General features: G+C 38.0%; 1 long non-coding RNA gene across 1 annotated transcript; it reads left to right on the top strand.

Annotated features, from left to right (window-relative positions):
- Nucleotides 1-488: 488 nt before the first annotated feature.
- On the top strand, nt 489-1,443 carry LOC113361314. The gene is made up of 3 exons (XR_003365066.1): nt 489-589; nt 727-955; nt 1,381-1,443. It is a non-coding gene; the product is annotated as an uncharacterized LOC113361314 (long non-coding RNA).
- Nucleotides 1,444-25,247: the final 23,804 nt, after the last annotated feature.

Here is a 25,247-nt window from a genome sequence, read left to right as displayed (position 1 = left end):
AAGATGAACCTTTCTCCATCAAACAGATCGTAGGTGCTCAGGTATCTAATTTCTTTACACCGATTTCCAATTTTCAGTTCTCAATTAATTTGTATCATGTAATTTAGAGTACACCAACTCCTGGTGGTTTATTCATTCTTGATTATGCAGAATACTGACTAGGTTTTTCTTTTGATATGAAACAGATGGCTTCTCATGCATATTAGCTAAGAAGCCCATATCAACAAACATCAGGTACCTATGGAACTTCAACAACTATGATGCTGAACTTATAACCTTTGGAATCATGGGAATACTTGGAAAAGACGAAGTTTTCGAGTAATGTTGAAGCACCAAGGAGATCAAGCATGTGGACGAGAAGCTGAATCTCACCAGTTTAGAAGAATTTGCTGAGATAGTAATTTGCAAAAACTTTTCACCTTTTAAATAAAGTTTAAAATGTTTACACTCCCTTCTAATGTTTGTACTAGGTCTAGGTACCTGATTCATTTTGAAGTCATAGACCACACCGGCAATCCTGCGCATTTGACCCATGGTTGAAACAAATCGGTCGCCCAGCAGTCGACATGGTTTCCTGTCAAAGCCAAAGGTATACCACATACTCATCTGAGCTCCCATCCGTATTGATGTCTTTTCTCTTTATCACTAACCTGCGTGTTCCCAGGTTGGTTAATACATCATTTTGGTATATATGTCTCACTAATATTGTTTTACACACTAATACAGAAACCACCAATGGCGGCCCAAATTACATTTTGCACTTCCAAATCTATCCAGTAAGCACCTACAAGACCTTCAACCAGCTAAATGTCATGGTGGAAGGGGAAGGATGGATGACTCGAGTCATGAGAAACATGGAGAATCAAGTAGATTTATGGGGACCAATGTCACCAGCTTGAATCTCTTGATGATATAAGCAACACTCATTCCATGAACTAAGTATACTGACGACATTGTGAGTTACTTCCTCTAACTGTCTATATTTTATCTGTCCCGGGGAGATCAGTTACATGTGGTTATCCCTAAAAAACTTATTTGAAAATTTGAACCACTCCTACATGATGGTGTAATTTTTTTCACCTTCTAAATTGAATCTCACACATGGAAAAAAATGTTTCGCCCTGCTAGGAATAACTCACGTCCTTTTTTTAGTGGAATAGTGAGGTTAGGCTTCTGGATTCACCCACAGTGAACATGTCTGGCCACAAGTTCTCTTTTATTGCTTTTGGGGAACCGAAGTCCTGTATAGTAAGCACATATCTATCCTGTATGCTCCTTGAAACATCTCATTTTGCTTACAATAGTAATATAAAACAAATTTAATTCTTATGGTGGAGCAGATGTGTTGGGTGTTCTAACCAGCTATGTTTGTAACTGCAGATTAATCCAGGAACAAGGCAAATATTTGTATCGTGCAACTGTCGATCGGCATATGACCAATGGTGGTTGGTACTGCTGGGTATGCAGCAACTGCACAAAAAAAAATTATTGTCGAAAAGGGTGACCAATGATGCACCAACTGCGAAGCAAAGATCGATGTACGTGTACCCACGCCCAGCCGCTATTATAATAGACTTTTTATCTATCTTTCATGAAGCATAGAGTAGTGTAAACAGTATTCAGTCTACTAACGGTGCCATAAGGAATTCAACTCTTGGTTGGATGCCGGTCACCATTTTTGTCTCCTTTGTAGTAGGATTTGTAGAGTTTTGTGTTCTTATTTGTAAACGAACTCTGAATATTGATATTTTACCACACGCATTGTTTGTTTTAAAAGTAATTCTATGTGATCCCGCATATTTATTTGGATCCAACTATGAAGGAAACATGTTGGATGCCCATCATTCATTTTTTTGGCAATCTCTTTTATAATTTTCCATTTTATCTGACGGAAGAGTTGAAATCACACGATCTATGCATTATATAATTATAATTAATAATCACCGGTAGACAAAAATGACATTGCTTTTTGTTTGCAAATGTTTTATCCATCGAGGGGAAAAACAAACCGTAAGTTATTTAGTAGACTACCCTTGAATTTCCCCAAGGGAGAAATCTCAAAAATAAATTCGGTGTGTCCAGAATTACTCATTTGCAATGAGCACAAAGTTGTAATGAGCACAAAGTTATTAGTGTTGGAGGTCACGCTTGGAAGTAATAAAAGCGGACCAAAGCCCGTAACGGTACGGGTCATATCTTTGTCTCTGAAATTAGAGGAAGGCTTTGAGGATGTCTAAATAACTACCCAACACGTAATCCTCACATTTACATTCCATGTTTCTACCCCGGAAAATATTCTTTTGTTAAAATCTTACATTCTATGTTTCTATCCGGGTAGATATTATTTTGTTAAACCTAAAAAGAAAAAAAATCTTTTGTGGCCTTCATTATAAGAGTTTTAAAGGAACCATTAATTGGGGGATAAAAAAAGGAATCGGGGATATAAGAAAAGGACAAAAACTGGTTCCAGATATCAATTCGGGGTCACCCCTTATCTAAGTATTTTACGTAAACATCAAACTCAAAACAAAAAAGATGCTTAGATGCGAAAAACGAAGATTTTAATTTTGTAGCGGAAGCGATTCGAGAGGATCTCCCTGCTCTGATACCATAATAAATTATGGGTATCGAGGGTTCATAGATCGAAAAGCAGAAATCAAAGAAGACAATGTTTAAAGTGGTTCGGCACTAACGCCTACGTCCACTGATAGAACCCCGAAGGGTGAATTTGATTGATCTCCAGAGTTTGATAATTCTGGGATAACTTTACATTTACATTCACGCTCTTATTTATAGTGTATATGACTAAACCTAAGAAGATAATACCTTAACTAAAATATCTTGACTAGGTAAATATTTAGGAAAATATAAAGATTACATTTAATAATTTTGATTTTGTAATCTGTAATTATTTTCTAATATCTTCTCTTCATGGACATTGCACGAACACCTTGGTATCTTCTCTTCACGTACGGTTACCTTGATATCTTGTATATGGGGAATATATTTCAACTAGCCGTTCTTCTTGACGGTCTGTATGGCTCACACATACTCCTACTGCAGGGATCTAAACCTCACTTAGATGTTATTTTGATGCGAATTAAGTTTATAGAGTACTAAAGTTTTGACTAGAGAAATGAAAACGGTATAAAAGAAAAAAACGATGGACATATGGGGATTAATTACCATTCATTCCTGTAATAAGGAGATTCATGGAACATTGCCTTCCTTCTCTGGTACTGCTGTATGGATTTTCTATTGTGTAAATGGTCCCGTGTCAAATATTCAATACCACTCCCCAATGCTGATGTTGATTCCTTTTATTCCTAAAAAAGCGATGTCCATATGGGGATTAGTTAGCACTATATGTAGAAAGGGAAACAAGAAGCCATTTTCCTTTGAATTAGTTGAGATATATAATCCGTGGTTTGATTTTGACAGGGGTCTGTGGGAAGTTCCAAACTACTACCACCTTGGTGACTTGTTGAAGTTTGCATTCAGTTGGTTGGATGTGTTATCAAAATGGCAAAGGAACTTCAAAAGCGAAGAAAGATGGTTACATTACTATTACTTATCTTAGCATGCCAATTTTTTATTTTTTATTTTCGGAAGAAAAGGATATATTAAAAGAGAAACGAATCAAGGATCACTTCAAGGTTAATACAATGCAGATTACATACACATTAGAGAATCCCAATTACTCCAAATTAAACTAGGGTAGATATACTTGAAAGTATCACTATCACAAGATCATAAGACTACCAATTTCTTAACCAAATCAATAATTTTTTGGACACTCTTGTAACGATCTCCAAAAACTCTTTCGTTCCTCTCCTTCCATAAGATCCAACAAATTGCATAATGTAGGATTTCCCAAACATCCTTGCCTCTCCCTTGCAACACATTATTAGACCATGCTTCAGACAATAATTTTTTCACGCCAATTGGATCCCATATGGGTAGTACTTAAATGTGGGATCATATTTTGCTTAGAATGGAACACAAGCTGGCTTCGTGGAAGAAAAGGAAATTAAATAAAGCAGGTAGGCTAATTCTTATCTATATGGTGGCAATTGACAATTGATGATATTCCTCGTGGACATTCACATGGTAAATCCTCAAATAAAGTCATGAAAATTGGTTATTTGTTTAACATCCACAAGACCGAAATGTATAGTTGAAGAAAATGGTGCAAGACCTTTTCTTTTCTTTTTTCTTTTTTTGACATGTATGGTGCAAGACTCTTAACTAATGGATCATGTTGTGGTCAAAAATCAGTTTGTAAATTTGTTTGAACGATACTTTGAGTTTGTGCCTGAAAAGAAATGAAAAATTAAGTTGCATAAAACTTTCAAAACAAGTTTCTCGATAGAAATTTGAGGAGTGTCTCCATACAATTAAAAATGCGTAAAGTTAGCTTGCCTGTACTTAGGCGATGCTCTGCATGCTCTTATCAGTTCAAGCATAAAGTATGTTCCTACTTTATAAGATTGTTGATAGGGATACCAGTCGCAAAGTTTATCACAACTTTTAACTCGGTATGGTCGGAGACTAACCTGATTCTCAAAATCCTATAAAATTTAACACATGTAAGTGGGGGTTACTCTGTTTTTCTATTGGTGTTTACAGATCCACCAAACATGCAATTTCTTTTGTAAATCTAGAATCCACCAAAAAAAAAAAAAAATTCCCTCCCAATGGTCACAAAAATGGATCATGCCATAACCAGAACTAAGTTTAGCCCCACATAAAGTGGGATAGGCTGAAAATGAAAGCATAAATCAAAAAGTGAGCTTGGGAAGAGTCTTCATTTTCATGGTTTGTGAAGAATTTTTGTATATTTAAATAGAAGATAGCACTTCTAGAGTTCAGCCAAGTACACAATTTTGAAATCATCTTTATACCATCTTTTTACCACCACGTTATACCTCCGGTTAGAGCAACTGCAGTGGACGATTAAACCCAAATTTGGTGTCGAGTGGGCTGGTGTAGTGGGACGGACCATCGATCAAAATTTGATCAAAGAGTAAAACTCGGACCAAATTTGATCGGTGATTAAGACCAAATTCAAATATAGTCGGGCGTTTATATAATGTCCGCCTACCCGACGGGCGTTGGTATAATGTCCGCCTGTAACCGCGCGTTCGTAAAGTTAACGCCTGATGCAGGGCGTTGGTATAATGTCCGCCTGGATGGGGCGTTGGTATAATGTCCGCCTGAATGGGCCGTTGGTATAATGTCCGCCTGGATGGGGCGTTGGTATAATGTCCGCCTGGATGGGGCGTTGGTATAATGTCCGCCGGACACCCAGGCGTTGATATAGTCATATACTGTTGTTCACAAAGTTTTGGAAACTTTGCTTGGGGCGTTGTCTTTATCAACGCCCCATTTTTTTTTTTTTTGAACCCGGGCTAACGTATAATCTCCGTCCCACACACCAGGCGTTGCTATAGTTCACGCCCCATACAGGCGTTATCTTTATCAACGCCCCATACCAGGCGTTATCTTTATCAACGTCCCATGCCAGGCGTAATCTTTATCTACGCTGGACGATGAAGCGGACTTTATATCAACGCGCGACCAAATTTACTCGTCACCTGCTACGCCACAGGACGGACTAAACCCAAATTTGATCTTTTTTTTTAGTCTTTGGTCTTTAGTTATGCTCGCACCACTGTGGAGGCTCTTAGTGGTACAATCTGATCATTTTTATATTGTTTTGAAGCATTGACCTTTTCGTGTTTGCCGCAGCAACTAACAACACTTGCCAAAACAGTGACATGTTTTCAAGCCTAGATTGACCTGGTTAAAAGCACATGCCATCACCTAGAGCATGCACAAGGATCAAATATATGTAAGGCAGGAAGGGGAGCCAAAGACATTAAAAGAAAATATCATCCACCCCAACATATCAGTACAGATGATGATTAACTCAAGTGACAACATTTTATTCCACCGTTGATCCACATTCCACACCAATTGCACACAAGATATATTCTCATTTATATAACGAGGAATAACACGAAAAAGGGAAGATGACGAACTAGAGAGTGGGTACACATGTCACTCGTGAACTGCTTATGTCCCATCTAACTATGAAAATTCTTCTGAACTGAAGGCGACAGACTCTTCCTCTATGTACTTAATAACTGAACTATAAAAGTATCCTCCACGTGATAAATTTTACACATTTTTTTTAATATACTCCGTATATTTTATCTCCACACCTATTCCGTGTTACTCCGGGTGATTATAAGAGTTGCAAAATGAAGTTTTGGCAATGTCTCTACATTGCATTCCGTAAGATAGAAAGCTGCAACTAGTCGTGATAAGGTGTACGAACCCTGCCCACGCATACAAGCTCTCGAATCATATTCGGACCGGAAATTCATTAGGCTGAATGCAAGATGAATAACAAGTTTATTGAATAGATCTATGTTTCAAATTTTTAACAAGCTTATTCTAGTGTATTAAGTAACCAACCAGAGAAAGATGCAAATGATTAGAGAGATTGACTTAACACCAATATCAATGAGATCCTATGTTGACACAAAAGAAGCATCAATGAGAATCCATGTTGACACAAAAGAAGCATTAATAAGTGAAACTCACGTAATCAACGCCAGATTATTCTAAAGTACTACAGACCAGTCTCCCTCATTACCTTCCTTGACTCCTACATATGATAAGAAATCAGCAACAAAAGCCATGGCTGTGCTAATGTGCCCCACAGTCAAGAACATTCATCAAGAAAACCATATTCAAAATGCAGTTAACATCAGTATCAATGAGAACCCATCATGACACAAAAGAAGCACGCAAAAGTTAAATGCTAAATCCAAAATTTGATTATTAGGCCAACAGCTATCTCCTTGTCTGCCTAGCATTATTTCCTAGTAGTATCCATGAAAGCTCATCCCTGATCTCATTAATTCCTAAGACTACAATTGGTTCCTTCCTAGACATATTTTGGGGGAAACTCACATATATAATCAACACCAAATTATTCTAAAGTACCAACATCAAACCCTCGGCTCATTTTGGAGGTCCGAGGTACTACTACTGCATCTACCTAATAATAGTATAGAAAGACGAGGAGGAGATGAGCCTGAACAACCTAAATCATTTAACTCATCAGAATATGTCAAAAACTAGAAATTTCAAGAACCAAACGGGTTAATAATTAAGAGTGCATTTCTGAAAAAGAAAGAAGGCTAATGAAATTAACAGAGACATAAAATCAAAATATCAATCTCGTGATCTACCCCTCACTAATCAGGATTAGTGATTAATAATAATTAATAAAATCTTAAGATTTTTGATAAATGATTAGTGTGTGTTTTATTTGAATTTGAGTGAGTGAGGTGAGAGTAGGAGGGAAAAATATTTTTGAGTGGAATTTTTTTTGTGAAAATGGAAGATGATTGTGAGGAGAGAATTGCAGCTACTGAATCTTTAACTCTACTACAACAAGGAGCTAACGACAACGACTCTCAATTGCAACTCTTTGTTAAGCCAACACCTTTGAATGATGATTTTGACGAGTATGGAGAGTTTCTCAAAGAAGCTACACAAGAAAGTAAACTTGCACAACATGCAAGCATCTCCAATACACAGGTAAAGCTGTTAGGAGGTTGAAAAATCGATTTTTTTCTTTAAACCCGCCATTTTTTCAACTGTAAAACCTCGGTGCCGGCATGGTCGTAGTATGACTACCATGTCGGCAGACGCGTTACCGGCATGGTATTCATACTTCGACCATGCCGGTAAAGCGATATCCCCCAATTTGAATATTGATCCGGCATAGTATTCTACCAAAAAACTATGCCGGTACGCAGTTAACTTTTTTACCTACCAAGGAATATACTACGGAATATTAAACCGGCATGGGTTCATTGATAGGTTACCATGCCGGAACTGCATAAAAAACATACAGGAAACATTTCCATGTAAACCCAAAAACCGGCATGGAAAATTAATAACCATCAACGCCGGAACCAGTTACCGGCGTGGTACCATCAATTTCGAGAATGCCGGCAGTGGAACCGGCGTTGTTGAGTTTCAAATTTACAATGCCGGTACCTATAAAAAAACATACAGGAATAAATGTTTTCCAGAGCTAGATACCGGCATTACATATCAATTAATTGGAATGCCGGTAGCGTGTATCGGCTTGGGACAATAAATTACGACAGTGCCGGCACCTTCTTTTCCGGCGTTGCTGTCTAATGAATATTGTATGCCGGAATATGTTTCAAATTTGGTCTTCAGTTTTGGCTAAGTTCGACAATGCCGGAACATTGGTCGAGCATGCCGGTACTTGTTTCCGGCATAGTGTTTTAATTTCGTTTGGAACTAATTTTCGTTCGATCTTTAGGTGGTGACATATATTGATCCAACAAATGCAAAGCCGCTTTATCGGGATACGTCGGAATACTATAAAATACCTCCGGTATGTGACTAAAGAATACTTTACTAATGGATGCTAGTAATGAACCTTCTAATGAATGTGAAATTGATCTTATGTAGGGAATAATAGATCGAAATGAAGCAATCGCTTGGGCTAAAGAGACGGATCTTAAGAACATGTGTGTGTTGGTGAGGAATACCGAACGTTCAAAGAGGCGTTTTGAGATGGCTTGCGAGAGAAGTGGAAAATACAAGGAGAAGAATATCCACAAGAGAAAGGATTATGTATATCCAAAGAAGACTAATAGGGTATACAAGACTCGTACGAGGAAGAATGATTGCCCGTTTAAGCTTGTTTTCCGTTTAAATGACATGAACAATTGGGATTGTGAGGTTTTGTGTGGTTGTCATAACCACCGGGATCCGAAAGATTTTGTTGGTCACTCCCTAGTTGCGAAGCTGAAACCTCATGAGTTCGAGGATGTAAAGAGATTGACCAAAACACTTATCAAACCGAGACAAATTCTCAGAGGCTTCAAGGAAAAGGATGCGTCCAACGTGTCTTCTCTACGTATAATTTATAGCGCACAACCAACTATTAGAAGGGTGGAATGGGAAGGGAGGTCCGTTATGCAAGAATTTGAGAAGATGGCTTGGGATTACAACTACACGCGTATCATTAAAAGAGGGCAGGACGAGAAGCCCCTTCAAATATTCATTTCGCATCCTTTGCTTTCAAAATTGGCAAATACATGTTGTGGTGTTCTTATGATGGATTGTACCTACAAGAGAAACAAATACAATATGCCGTTGTTCAACATCGTGGGGCAAACCTCGGACAAGGTAACATTCACATTGGCTTGGTGTTTAATGGAAAACGAGAGGGACTATAATTATCATTGGGCATTACGACAATTGAAATTATTCTTTCGGGAAAATAAACTTCTGAGGGTGATCGTAACCGATCAAGATGATGCATTAATGAAATCTATATCCGACGTCTTCCCGGACGCACAAAATTTCCTATGTACATATCATATACGTCAAAATATCATAAAAACTTGTCATGCCTTGTTTGAACCCACTAAGGCGGATATTAAGAAGAGAATGATTTTCAACTAGAGGAAGACGTTCGAAAGAACAAACTATCCCCCGAAGAATAAGAAGATGAGAGAGGCAAGATAAAGGAGCGAGTGGACAAAGAACATGCGGAAAATCATAAAAAGTGGTTGGAATTTCTAAGAGATTGGGAGAAAGTTTATTGGTCTCTTACCGAGGTTATGTACGAAAAGAGATTGGAGAAGTTTATTGCCGATTGGAACGAAGTTTATCCAACTGCTGTCTGGTATTGTCGGACTCAATGGTTGGATAAGTTCAAGGAAAAATTTGTGCGTGCGTGGACAAAACGGTATAGACACTTCAATACTGAAGCAACTAGTGCAGAGGAGTCCGCTCATGGGAGATTTAAAGATCTCATCCAGTTCGGTCAAGGCAATGTGGTTACGGTCACCGAGGCAATGGAGCAATACTTTAAGGGTGATATCAATATGATCAAGGTGGCTTTTGAGAAAATCTCAATGGAAAGGATGACTCAATTTCTTCGTTATCGTAAGTTGCTCCAAGGGATAGAATTCAACGTCTCTCATTGGGTAATAAAACATATGATGAGACAAATGGAATATGAGAAAAATTACGGAAAACCGGGTGATGTGTGTATTTGTCCCGACATGTCCTCATTGGGGCTTCCGTGTCGTCATATGCTTGTGAAGTATGAAGAAGTGATACCTATTGAGGTTATTGATCCGTTTTGGAAGCAACTATCTTTCTACCCTCCCCCTTCGGGAGATCCCGGGCAATCTCCATGGGATACGAACAAAGGAAAGGAACTATACGAAGCTTACACACGTGGCACCTCGGTAAGCCGACAAGTCTTGTTGAGCTAACTAAGGCTAATTACTCGTCCATGGATCACACAAAGCAAAGAGCCAGGAAAGGGAGATCCAATAGGTAGACCCCAAACTAAAACGTCAAGGAGAAAATAAAGGGTAGAATTGAAAGAAATGACTCAACGTGAAGAAGAACGCGCAGCAAGTAAGAAACGAGATCTAACCGCAAGTGAGATTTCGGAACAAAGGTTCGTGGAAACGCAGGTTCCAAACAAAAGAGGTAGGCCGAGGAAGGAACCGATATCAAGTCAACAACAAACGAAGGATTCCGTATTCACACCAAAAGCCAACTCATCGGAGGTTCCAATGAAGAGGGGTAGGCCGCCAAAGGTATCAACATCAGGTTACAAAGAACAACAAGGTGAGCATTCTGAAGCCATACCTATAGTCGATCTAGCGGAGGTTCCAAGGAAAAGGGGTAGGCCACCAAAGGTATCAACATCAAGTGACAAAGAAAAACAAGGTGAGCATTCCGAAGCCATACCCTTAGTCGATCTAGCGGAGCTTCCAAGGAAAAGGAGCAGGCCACCAAAGGTATCAACATCAAGTGACAAAGAACAACAAGGTGAGCATTCCGAAGCCATACCTATAGTCGATCTAGCGGAGGTTCCAAGGAAAAGGGGTAGGCCACCAAAGGTATCAACATCAAGTGACAAAGAACAACAAGGTGAGCATTCTGAAGCCATACCCATAGTCGATCAGGCGGAGGTTCCAAGGAAAAGGGGTAGGCCACCAAAGGTATCAACATAAAGTGACAAAGAACAACAAGGTGAGCATTCCGAAGCCATACCCATAGTCGATATAACGGAGGTTCCAAGTAAAATGGGTAGGCCTCCAAAGGTATCATCATCAAGTGACATAGAAAAACAAGGTGATGACGCAAAGTTGGTGACAAACCCAAATGATATCAAAGTTGATGTAGTTTTAGTTCCAAGGCGAAGGGGTAGTCCAAGGAAGTATGGACTCCGATCACATATCGAAGACAGTGCAAGTGTAGAGATTGCAGAGGATGTTTTGGATATAATCAAGTTAGAAAAGGGTAACATGAAGATGTATAAAGATCCCAGAACAGGTAGGACAATTAGAAGTTATCATACCAAGATACAGTCTTACATAGACCAACTTCCTGAGGTTATTCGCGAGTATATTGTATATACGGATGATGTCGATGGAGATGGAAATTGTGGCTATCATGTTGTGACAGAACAATTAGGAATCTTTGACACGGCGGTTAGTAGAGGTATGACACATGCCGATATGCTAGAACGAGGATGGCCGAACAAATTGTGAACAAGAGGAGCTTTTATGAGCAATTGGTTGGTGTAGGCGAGGGGTTTGATGTTATGCATTCTCAAATATTAGGGCCCGAGCAAGAGATGAACTTTCTTCCTTCTCAATATTGGATGAGAATGCCGCTTTGTGGGCATCTAGTGGCGGATATATTTAGATGTATTGTTCATTATTTTACCCCCACCGTAGAAGTAACATTTACCCCAAAGTGGCAAAAATGCGAAGGATCCCTTAAGAAGAGAAGAGTTGTTTTGGTGTTCGTGAACGGTAATCATTTCGTAATTCCAAAACTCAAGGACAATTGTCCTTTGCCACCTGTTTGTGGGATGGTAAAAAACAAGGATCTAGATCCCAATATCTGGAAGGGATGGATGACATTGTATGAGGATAATCATCAATTTTGGGATGCGTTGGCCTTATCAAAGAAACCTCTTCAAGAGGAGGAGATTAAAGTTAATACGTGTGGAAGCGATGATGAGTAATTTTGGTATATGTGGTTCACTAATACGCAACCTTTTATTTTTTTTTGGGAAGTTTGAATTGTAAACATTAAATCATATTCTGATGCATATGCCGGCATAGTTGTGTTTTATAATTATTACGCCGGAACTTTTGTGCCGGCGTAGATTGTTGTTTTGGAACCATGCCGGAAATACAGAAAAACATCCAGAGAAATCAGTAAATTCGCCGGCATAGAAGTTAACATCATAACGGTGCCGGTTTTCTGTCATAAACATATTTTCCAAGGAGATTGCAGACCACCGGCATAGTATACAAACACATCTAAATGCCGGAACTCTTTCATTTAGGAAACCGGCATTGATTTTACTCTTTTCGAGCATACCGGTACTGCAGATAACTTACAAATTTATGTGATCTTGCCACATTAAAACTCTGTAAAAGAGGTAATTTGACATAAGTTTATCAACATAATAAATATAATAACAATACTAGATTCTATACCATAACAAACTCCAAAGTTATGTTGTTCCAAACCGAAAACAAATCAAGCATAAACCAAGTCAAGCAAAGAGTTTATCAAACACACAAACAAACACATTGTTCAAGACTCACAAAAAAACATAAAACAACACTAGATTGTTCAAACCAAACTAATACTACAGAAGAAACAGAGGATCACTCGGTTATTGGCTTCTTGTGTGCCCTCTTCTTCCTTTCGCCCCACAAGTCTTTTGCCACCGGATCTTCAATTTTGTCGATCTTTTGCTCGACGTTCTCCATTTCTTTCTTGGTCAGCACCTCTCCTTCCTTGTTCTTTTTATTAAAGAACTTTGACAAATTTCCAATCCGCTTACGCTGTTAAGGAATTATTAAACATGTACTTAGTATGTACAATTTTATAACTTCATAGATATATATTAAAAGATTACTAATGAACAAGACGTACGTACCAACAACGTAACGAGCTGTAGAAGTGCGGGTACAGTTGTCGGAGTTGTGGAGGGACGTGCTGGTGGTAGAGGAACTTCTACCACATCCGATGGTACAACATAAGGATGTGAGTACTTCCGATGGCCTCTTAGGAAGGTTGGTGATGTATTTTCAAATGTTGTTGTAGATAGTGGTAAAACCTAGGTTCTTTCGAACTTGTGAAGGTAACTTTTTTTTTTAGATTTATAAAAATTATATACAAAATATTGACAAATTGGTAGAGAGTTATTGGGACTAAGGACTTGGCCAATTCTCATGCATATGGTACATTTTATTTATCCTTAACAATTATCGTTCAAAACATAAGATGTACAGACTCTTATTTTGCCAATATAGATTCTCAGAATATTAGTTATAAATCGTAAGCATGTGACATCAAACATTTAAGCAAGCATGCCGCATCAAATAAAATGATAACTAATTAATCAAAATCATTTTTTCAATTTTAAATCAATGCAAAAGTCATAAAAAGAATAAATTAAATTTACCAGAATGACGAAAATCGCCTCCTCCGTTGTCCCAATGTTGGGTTTAGCTCATCATGGTGAAATATCTCTCAAAATATTTTATTAACCTCAATTCGTATTTACAAGAAGAGAAAACAATGAAACAGGAAATCTGCAACAGCGCATATGCGTTACAGACCGACTGTTTCAAGTCTCAATTGTTATGCTGAAGATAATTGATGAGTGTTAAAAAGTGCATATTTCTATATATTTTTCTTGGCATTTAACTCATCTTTTGTGCATTAATTCTATATTTTATCCCATATTCTGTATTTTCATTATTTTCAAGAATAAATATTTTTATTAATTAATTTTTCATTTTTAGGTACTAAATAAATCCCGGTTATCTCACGGAGCGAAAAGAGCAAAGGAACGGCAAAGACTCCCGCTAGGAGGAAGCGAAGAATGATGTTTGCAAGAGCCGGATCAACTAGAAGTGGGCTTGAAGAGGAAGAATTGTTCTTAAAGAAGATATGGGCTTGGCATACCCAAGACCCAAAACCCTTACCCAAATCCATTTCCATTATCTATACCCATTTCCATGAGAGCCGTCAGATTGGATCCATCTCATCATCCAACGGTCACCTCATCATTGTGCATCAAACTCCGAAGCTCCTATCAAACACTATAGTACCTAACTCCATCTGAAGCCGTCAGTTTTGTTGTATCTCATGATCCAACGGTCTCTCCTATCGCGCCGTTGGATCATTCCATCACCTTTTCATCCTATGCTTTCGCTTCGATGAGCATCAACCTTTGATACACCCGCCTCACACCCTAGCATCAGAAACCTACACCCTCAACCAAACGAACCCTAATCCCATTTCCATCGACTTCTCCCCCATCTCCTCATTTCTCTGCAACTGCTCCACCCCCATACCCTGCCATCGCCACCACCTCCACTGTCTCCTCTGGCGCAACCACTTCCCCTGCCACAACCATCCTATCTCACCATACCCCAAACCATCATTACCACCTAGCCCCCTATCCTCCTAGCCGAGTTGTTCCATCAATCTCACACTCTTCCTCTCTGAACCCTAGAGTGTGCAGTTGATGACACAAATCAAGCTAGAAACGTAGCAGGAGCAGGAGGAAGAGAAGATAAAGCATGGGTCGAGCTGAATTCGCAAATGGGTGATAAATTGAAAATCCCCAAATTTTAGGGTTTAGAAATTAGGGATTTGATGTAAGCTATAAATAGAAACTGATGTAGAATGTTTAAAGTGTTCTTGGGTCATCCGAGATACCCCCTAATTGGGTTAATTTCATTTCAATTTCCATTTCAAAACAATTTAGGGTTCTTCAATTTCTGTTCATATTCGTTCTTTGCTGTTTAATTCCATCTTTCAATTTTTGTTTCTCACATGTTAGTTAGTTTAATTTCCTGTTTAAATCTTAGAGAAGACCATTGAACCATGTTGGTTAGCCATTTGGGTTAGACCCTGTTGAGCTCAAAACACTTAGGTTAGTGACATTTCAAGGGTTAACTGGCTTGTGATTAGTGGTGCTTTAAACAGACCATTAATGCTAGGAGTTAGTAATAATCTAAGGGATGAACAAACCATATTAGTTAGAAACCTAGGAACCTAAATGACCTGTGATTGTTTATGCTTTAATCAGATAGGCAATGCTAGGGGTTAATCTAAGGATTTTAGGTAGTTAACTAGCCACATGAAAAGGATTTATCCTAGGCTAACTAGCTAGGTGAAAGAGAATTCTCATCCATCTCCATACACTTCCATTCCCACTGTTTTCATTTTCTTCACTACTTTTTCCACTTTGTTTCTTTGTCACTGCCTTTGGCTCACTGCCACTGAATTTTCTTGTTCACTGTCACTTGTTTCATCACTTCAATTCACACCCAAGTCTCTGTGGTTCGACCCTGCCTTGCACACTCACTACAACAGACTCTGTGCACTTGCAGGTATCATTTCTGTGACTCTTTTAGAGAGCCACCAAGTTTTTGGCGCCGTTGCCGGGGACTTGGCGTTGTGTGGTTGTTGTTCTTTTTATCTTACTTTGATGTTTTTTTTTTGTGTAACTTAGCTGCTGTGTAGTGTAACTTAGCTGCATTGCATACTGTCATGTCATAGTTGCATATCATTGCATAATTTGCATAACTTAGGAGCATTTTCATCTTGCATTTGCATATTCATCCTGCATCATCTTTTTTCTTGCATCTTAGTAGCTCTGTAACCTGCTGTGTAGTGCAAGCATCTCTGGCCATGTTTATCTTGTAGCAGTTGCATATCTTGCTATCAAGTTATTGAAACTTCTGGAACTAAGAACTTGGTTGAGTGACAGGTACTGCTGAACCTGTGCTGCTGCTGGTGCTGCTACTAATTGGTGCTGAGCCTCTGGTGCTCTTGCTGTTGTTGCTGCAGCTGTGCTGCTACTTTCTTCTTCTCCCTGCTGTTGCTGCTACTTCTTCCTGCTGCTGCTGGTGCTTGGGCCATTGCTACAGCTAGCCTCTGGTGCTTCTGTTGTTTTCCTTCTGCTATTGTTGAGTTGCTGGTCTGAGCTTGTTGCTGAGAGCCAAAGCCCAACTGGGCCTCTCCAACAAAAGTTTAGGAAGATCCAAAGCCCAACTGGGCTTGTGCAACTTAAGAAAAGGGATAAAAGCCCAACTGGGCTTCCCTCCAAAAAGGTAAGCCTAAACCCAAACCCAAATTTTTTGGGCCTGTAATTTTTTTGGTTTGTATTGTTATTCTCTTTTGGGCTTGTAATTGTAATTATCTTTTTGGGCATGTAATAATTATTTTAATTTTATTTCTTTTACTTTTTTTTTATTTGGGATTGTAATAATTTTATTTTTATTTTTATTTTCTTTTTTTTTTGTGGGTTTGTAATAATTAGTTTTATTTTTATTTCTTTCTTTATTTGGGCTTGTAATTTAGTTGTTTGTTAGGCTTGTAGTTTCTTTTAAACTAAAATTTGGGCTTCAAAACCCAACACAAAAAAAAAAAAAAAAAAATTGCTCCTAATTCAAAAACCAAATTTTTAATCCCATAAAAACCAAAGTTTTAAAACCCATAAAAACCAAAATTTTCCCAAAAAACCAAATTTTTGAAAACCCTTTAAAACCAAATAGTGGGCTTTGTGTCTTTTCAATATGGGCCAACCTAGTGCTCTCCATGAATACATGTATCCCACAATAAAAATTCCATTATCATGTATTGTCTTACCTCAAACCAATAACCCTTTTAAAATAAATGCAAGCATGATACAAATACTTCCTATATTTCGAGGGTTCGATTCTGAGAACCCCTATACTCATGTAAGAGAGTTTAAACAAACTTGTCGGACTATGCAACCTGATCATATGTCCGAAGACTCTCTGAAATTGTTGTTTACATTTTCTCTAAAGGAAAGGGCCAAAACATGGTTTTACGGTTTGAGACCACAATCAATCAACACTTGGGACCAACTCACAGATCTATTTTTTAAAAAATTCTTTCCACATCATAGGACCATCGCTATTCGTCAAAGTATCAATTGTTTTGTCCAATTGGATGAGGAAACTGTTTTTGACTATTTTGAACGTTTTAATGATTTGTTGAGCGAATGTCCACACCATGGATTTGAGAAGTGGAGACTTGTCGCTATCCTCTATGAGGGACTAGACTTTAAATCTCGATCCATGGTTGAGTGTATGTGTAATGGTGAATTTCTTGATAAAACTGTGGATGATGCATGGAAATTTTTAGCTGAGATTGCGGAGAAAACCCGTCAATGGGAATCCATTAGGGAAACTGAGACACTATCACATGATATAGGTGGTAATGAATTGAACTTTGAAAATAGCATGTCTAGTCCTTCTCATGTGTATGATATTGAATATGAACCTAATCTAGAGGAACATGAGTTGACTAATGACACCACAACTGCTAATAGGGACAAGTATGCTATTACTATGATGATGATGATGATAATGTTATGTTAGAAGAACATGTCTATGCTGAAATGTTGTGGAACCTTTGGTTTAAAATACAATAGGCTTTTCTTCCCCGACCTTCATGATGATATTTCTTCTAATATTCCATATGCATGTGATGTTGTTACTGATTTTGATATTGTGCAATTATCCTGTGAAGAGCATGACTTAGGTAAATCTTCTGTTGACACTAATGATCCTATGCAGGAAAACATAGTTGATGTGTCTGATTCCATACTTAAGCCACAATATATTGCTTCTGTTGATGATAATTTGAATATATCGGATAACCACGATTCTGAATTAGGACTTGTGCAAATTTTTTTGTGATGATGAGCATGCTACACATCTTGAGTGTGACTTAGATAATGCTGATGTGACTGATAATATTGATACTCTTGATCTCATGCATGTGAGACACTTAGATGTCACTTTCTTGCCTAAGTCACAATCTGATAGCCTTCCACCCAACCTAGAGTTGGTTTGTACCCATATTGTCAAACCAATTTTTCTGAGAGTCCCTAATCTAGGTTTGGAACTGTGTGCTTCCCAAGTCCTTTTGGACTATTTGCATCTAAGTATAATATCTTTGAGGAACCACAGTTGGAATTAGCATGTGTACCCGTCCCTAGCAAAGTTCATTTCGAATTAGACCTTGTGCATGATGAACCCCAAAAACTGCGAGATTTTGTATCCAAAATTTTATCTGTTGAAAAATCCAGGTTTGGGGGTAGCTCATTTTGTTTCACAGCTTCACTTGCATGCCTATCATATTATTATTGTGTGAAGCTGTTGAAACCTCTACACTTTGTCTTTTGGGTTGATCCTCAACTCTTTAGATTGTTAGTGTATGGTGAATTTTTGTATATAATCCAGTAGATAAAAATTTTAAAAATCCTTTTGTTCCTTTTGTATATATTTTCTAATCCAATATGATCTCGGCTGACATATGTTGGATTCTTGCCTTGAATAACGGAGTTCTAATCTTGCTTTCGCCGAAATCGGGTATTCTCTTTCCTTTTTCTCTACTCAACATGATCCTCTTCATATGTTGTATTATAATTTTGTTCATATTTTGAAACATTGAGGACAATGTTTAGTTTAGTTTTGGGGGTGAAAAGTAGATACTTTGATAATATGCCATAATTGAAAACAAGAACTCCTTCTTTTTGAAAAAAATTTAAAAATTCCAAAAAAAAAATTAAAAAATGATAAAAAAAAAACATAAAAATGGAGCTCATTTACCTTGAAATGTTGACTCTTGTGCAAATATGTAATTTTTAGGAGTCTTAGTCTAGATATTTAGGCACCCTGATTCTAGCACAATTCACATAGTGATAAGAAATTTGCACGCGCACGATCTACCAATACATGTATAGCCTCATCCTTGAGGTGTTCTATCGGAAGTTTAGTTGCCAATCACTTTAGAATACTGAACGAAACTTGACTAGCTTGTTCTTTTGGTTGGGATAGAAGGTGGAGGTTACATTAAGAAAACAACCATCGAATTTAACTGGGTGCATCAAAAAGGGCTACCTCTTGCTAAGAGTCATGTAATTTTTTTGTTTCCTTTTGTATATGTATCAAAAGTATTGCTTGTTAAAAAAAAATGATGTATATATTCAGAAGGAAAAAAAACAAAAAAAAAAAAGTCAAAAAAAAAAAAGAATGAAAAAAATGAAAAAATCAATCAAGTATTTATCAATTCCATCCTCTCTTGTTCCAAAAATAAAAGAGAGTAGTCAATGTAAATAAGAGTCATGTAAAGAGTCATCTTTTGTGTTTTATTGTAATAAGCAAGGAAGGGTGTATGCCATTGATGTACAACGCGAGTAATTGTGAAATACCTCCAACTCATTCACAATTCTCGTAAAGTCCGGACAGCTAGCTAGATTTCGACCTTGGTTCTTAGCCTGAGAAACTATCTCTTGGTGATTAGTAGTCATAACATCCGATCTTTCTTTACACATGTGTAGATACACTTTACACTCTTATCACGTGTCTTTATTTGTTATCAGTGCTAGGATTGTGCCTTTGATAGCTAGATTGACATCTCCATTTTGCTGTGAGCTTAAACTGTCTTGCACATGTCACATTTCATGGAATCTGAGCTTATATTTTTGCCTAGAACTTTGTAGGTACGTTCTAAGCAAACCTTCACGAGACTTCAACTCGTCCACTAGGGACACTTAGTGGTTTAAAAGGCTTATTGCATTCGCTAAATGCAATCGAGAGACCAGCGACAGTGGTATAGGTAGGATTTCCTTAGTTTTGTTTTACTTGAGGACAAGTAAAATTCAGGTTTGGGGGTATTTGATGAGTGCTAAAAAGTGCATATTTCTATATATTTTTCTTGGCATTTAACTCATCTTTTGTGCATTAATTCTATATTTTATCCCATATTCTGTATTTTCATTGTTTTCAAGAATAAATATTTTTATTAATTAATTTTTCATTTTTAGGTACTAAATAAATCCTGGTTATCTCACGGAGCGAAAAGAGCAAAGGAACGACAAAGACTCCCGCTAGGAGGAAGCGAAGAATGATGTTTGCAAGAGCCGGATCAATTAGAAGTGGGCTTGAAGAGGAAGAATTGTTCTTAAAGAAGATATGGGCTTGGCATACCCAAGACCCAAAACCCTGACCCAAATCCATTTCCATTATCCATACCCATTTCCATGAGAGCCGTCAGATTGGATCCATCTCATCATCCAACGGTCACCTCATCATTGTGCATCAAACTCCGAAGCTCCTATCAAACACTATAGTACCTAACTCCATCTGAAGCCGTCAGTTTTGTTGTATCTCATGATCCAACGGTCTCTCCTATCGCGCCGTTGGATCATTCCATCACCTTTTCATCCTATGCTTTCGCTTCGATGAGCATCAACCTTTGATACACCCGCCTCACACCCTAGCATCAGAAACCTACACCCTCAACCAAACGAACCCTAATCCCATTTCCATCGACTTCTCCCCCATCTCCTCATTTCTCTGCAACTGCTCCACCCCCATACCCTGCCATCGCCACCACCTCCACTGTCTCCTCTGGCGCAACCACTTCCCCTGCCACAACCATCCTATCTCACCATACCCCAAACCATCATTACCACCTAGCCCCCTATCCTCCTAGCCGAGTTGTTCCATCAATCTCACACTCTTCCTCTCTGAACCCTAGAGTGTGCAGTTGATGACACAAATCAAGCTAGAAACGTAGCAGGAGTAGGAGGAAGACAAGATAAAGCATGGGTCGAGCTGAATTCGCAAATGGGTGAGAGAAATTGAAAATCCCCAAATTTTAGGGTTTAGAAATTAGGTATTTGATGTAAGCTATAAATAAAAACTGATGTAGAATGTTTAAAGTGTTCTTGGGTCATCCGAGATACCCCCTAATTGGGTTAATTTCATTTCAATTTCCATTTCAAAGCAATTTAAGGTTCTTCAATTTCTGTTCGTATTTGTTCTTTGCTGTTTAATTCCATCTTTCAATTTTTGTTTCTCACATGTTAGTTAGTTTAATTTCCTGTTTAAATCTTAGAGAAGACCATTGAACCATGTTGGTTAGACATTTGGGTTAGACCCTGTTGAGCTCAAAACACTTAGGTTAGTGACATTCCAAGGGTTCACTGGCTTGTGATTAGTGGTGCTTTAAACAGACCATTAATGCTAGGAGTTAGTAATAATCTAAGGGATGAACAAACCATATTAGTTAGAAACCTAGGAACCTAAATGACCTGTGATTTTTTATGCTTTAATCAGATAGGCAATGCTAGGGGTTAATCTAAGGATTTTAGGTAGTTAACTAGCCACATGAAAAGGATTTATCCTAGGCTAACTAGCTAGGTGAAAGAGAATTCTCATCCATCTCCATACACTTCCATTCCCACTGTTTTCATTTTCTTCACTACTCTTTCCACTTTGTTTCTTTGTCACTGCCTTTGGCTCACTGCCACTGAATTTTCTTGTTCACTGTCACTTGTTTCATCACTTCAATTCACACCCAAGTCTCTGTGGTTCGACCCTGCCTTGCACACTCACTACAACAGACCCTGTACACTTGCAGCCACCAATAATCGTTACAAATCTGAAGATAAATATTGCAAACGAGGATGAAGAAACTGTTACAATGAAGATAAACGTTGCAATCCAGTTGAAGAAACTGTTTCGACGGATGAATAAACCGTCGCCGTTTCCCTGTTCTTCACGAGCAGCAGGAGCAGCAGCAACAGAGTTCTGAAAACTCTTGATTCACGCCTCCTGAGCTCTCCTATCGACCCCAAACTCTCGACCACCCTTCCAGGACTCATGTAGCTACTATTTATACATTTTAGGCGCATCAAATCTCTCCATTAATTCCTCAAAATCTTCACAGTAAAGGAAAATTATTCTTGGGAATAATTTCCTATTTTCTTTCTATGCATGCGTTAATTGTCTTGAAAATTTCCACAATATGTTGATACGCAACCTAGGAGAATATCTGCACTTAATTTCCACAACCCATGCATCATCTTCACGAAATTTTCTTTCCAAGTTTAACCGATATCTCTTCTTTCCTGTTTTAATCGAGAATCGATTATCTGGCCAAATTTGATCGATCCCAACCACCAAAATATATTCTTATATACATATCACATATACCCATTAAGTTTCAGCGATTTAATCACCTTAAAACACCTTCAAAAATCGATTGGCAAATCTGCCAGTACATGAAGAAATTTTCCCGCCAAATATTATTTTCAAATTCTGGGAAGAAAGTGACCTCCCCCTAATCCATCCCTGGGGTCCCTTTAGCAATTGGGGTGGAAATAGTAATTTTCTGGATTCCTCGGGCACATTTCTGGGACGCTTCCGGTGCATTTCTGGGGTGCCTTTAGTACTCTATCCTGGGGTATAAAACACCACTTTTTGATCCAATATCGCCGCAAGAGCTTATTTCTCTAAAAACATCTACAAGAACACAAAATAACACAATGAGTACTTAATCGAGTCTAACAATACATAAAATTGAGAACAAAATAGACACATAAATGCGTCTATCAAATACCCCCAAACTTATTATTTGCTAGTCCTCGAGCAAATTTATTCTAGAAAGGAAAATCATTTGAACCCCTAGGTGGCCCTAGTGGAGGAGTGTTGTCTCCGAAGGGTTTACCAGAGGTGTACCCACAAAACCAACACTCAAGACCCTAGCTATCTACGCAGAACCTTGGAAAGCACTAAAGAACCTCCTTGGTTGGCATACAATTATTGACTCTAAGAGGAAGAACCCTGATGCGAAATTCCAATTGTTGTACACGAGTTTGCACTCAAGCATACTAAAATTCATATAAGTGACAGATCTCTACTAAGATAGTTTCACGATGGACATCATATTCGGAGTCAGACTAATCACATGAAAAGATTAAGAAGATGGAAAAAGAAAAATGTAGATGGTTGAAAAGCGAACGGTGTTTCCCATATCTGTCTGAAGGCCTCTGCCAAGATGAACCTAACCTAAATGACTGAGATATCGGTCTGACTAATATTAACACACTGGCATATACAAGGGAACCAGTGGTCAATAACTTAAATCTAGATCAACAAACTGGCAAATACAAGGGAACCAGCAGTTGACTACACATAACAATAACCATTTTTTTTATTTTTTTTTAACTTAACGGCATGAATAGATCTTTTTGATCCAAGCGCATGCTTCTTGTCAGCAGATTACACGATAGTTCCCACGGGTCCTGCATTCCACGCTTGCTTAGGCGACGGAAACACGGAGAACACACGCATATTGCTATCCAAGTGTTAATACTTATTCCGATTGGTCTAACTGGTCCGGTCTTTTTTTTTTTTTTTTTGGTAACTCAGTCACTCTAATTCACCCTAGCAGTGGTAACAACTTGAATCGTGTGCCCCACCAAATCACTTGAAATAAAAGAAAACTGAAAATAGAAAGTGAAAAGGACTCGACGAGATATGGCGAAACTATCATGTTATTTCTAACACCTGAGCTATGTGCTTTTATGAATAGACTCTATAGATGTTTCCATCTAGTCAGATTGGTTCCTCAACTCCTACAACCAAAATGCTTCCATCCACTTAGATTGGTTAGTGCCATCCTAAATACGCATAAATTTGTAGGCTCTGGAGTTTATTTATTCATACTGCAACTAAAAATTTTCTCCCATACCCCCAAACTTAAATCTAACATTGTCCTCAATGTTCTAAAGATGAAATTAAAAGCATGAACAAGGAGAAACTGTTACCATTTGAAGCAAAAGAGATAAGGAAAGATATTACCGTGTTGCATGAGATTGGGTTACCTCCCAAGAAGTGCTAAGTTTAAAGTCTTTAGCCAGACATCGGAAAGGATTAATCTACTCGAACCATAAAGTAACAGTCGAAATAACTGTGGGTCTTCAAAACGAAATAGAGCTGACCAAAGGAAACTACAATAACCCAAGAAAGTGAACAAGGATAACATGCCCTTATCTAGTTTCCTGATTAAGATATTTATATCTAAATGTGGTTCAGGTTCTATGAAAGGGTCTAAATAAAATATTTTCCTCGGATGCATTTCCTCATAGGTTGGATCCAAATTATTAGGTCCTAGAGTCTGGAAAAACTCAAATAAGAACTTAGAATCACAAAATAATAATAACCTAAATAATTGAGGATCCTCTAAGTCAATCAGGTTTGACTTATATAATTGACCACAGTGAGAGTAGTGGTCATTCTTAAGCAAATGTGTCGATTCTAATTTCCTAAAGCATTTAGGTCTAGTCTCACAACTTAATATTCGACATATTTGGAATATAAACGTTCCCACAGTTGGAAGAAAACTATTTGGTGGGAAAACAAAGTCAATCTGGGGATCATAGCCTGGGCAAACCACATCAACCAGAGGATGGGTTTCTAACGACTGAACTCCTTCATGGACATCATTAGGCTCGGGAAAACGAGTATGAAGGTAATCTTGTAAAATGGTCGAGGCACAGATATCAAGTCCTAAGTGTAGGGACTTTTTGAGAGTTAAAGGTAAGGCACTAGGGAAGTGATAATCACCCCCAAACTTAGAGTTTTCAGTGTCTCTAGATAGACCTCTAATTATTTCTTGAATTTCCGTATCTTCAGAGTCCTTAAAATATTCAAGAGATTCTTCTAAGTTATTATCAGGTAGTGCATCTTTACTCATCTCTACGGGTCTATCTTCTTCTTACAAGACTATTGTTTCTAAGTCGTTAGACTCTAAAACAGTACTTTCGAAATGAACCCGTTCCTCTAAACCACTATCGGCTTCGTAATCAAAAGGAAAATCTACATCGTCTAAAACGGTGGTATCCCTAATCAAATCCTCGTCCTTTTGAATAGGTGAATAATCATAAAAATTATTTGGATTTGAACTAGAAATAATATAATCACTATAAAGCTCAATTGGATTACTAGACTCCTGATCACTATGCCTACATATTTCAGATTCTTCATTACTGCTATCATCATCATCATAGTACGAAGATGATTGAACCTTATCTAAATAAGTAATGTCTTTTATTCTAACCTCGTCCTCTAAATTAGGCAAATATTCACTATTTACATCAAGGGTAAAATTGGAAACACTATTTTGGAAATTTAGATCTTTTAGAGAAGTTCTATTCTGGGTCTCTAACAAAAGATTTTGGGCCGACTCACATGAATTCCTTATAGTATCGTGTATAGAAGGTT

This window comes from Papaver somniferum, chromosome 3 (genome assembly GCF_003573695.1).
Source record: "Papaver somniferum cultivar HN1 chromosome 3, ASM357369v1, whole genome shotgun sequence".
Lineage (NCBI taxonomy): Eukaryota > Viridiplantae > Streptophyta > Magnoliopsida > Ranunculales > Papaveraceae > Papaver > Papaver somniferum.
This window is presented reverse-complemented; position numbering and strand designations above follow the sequence as displayed.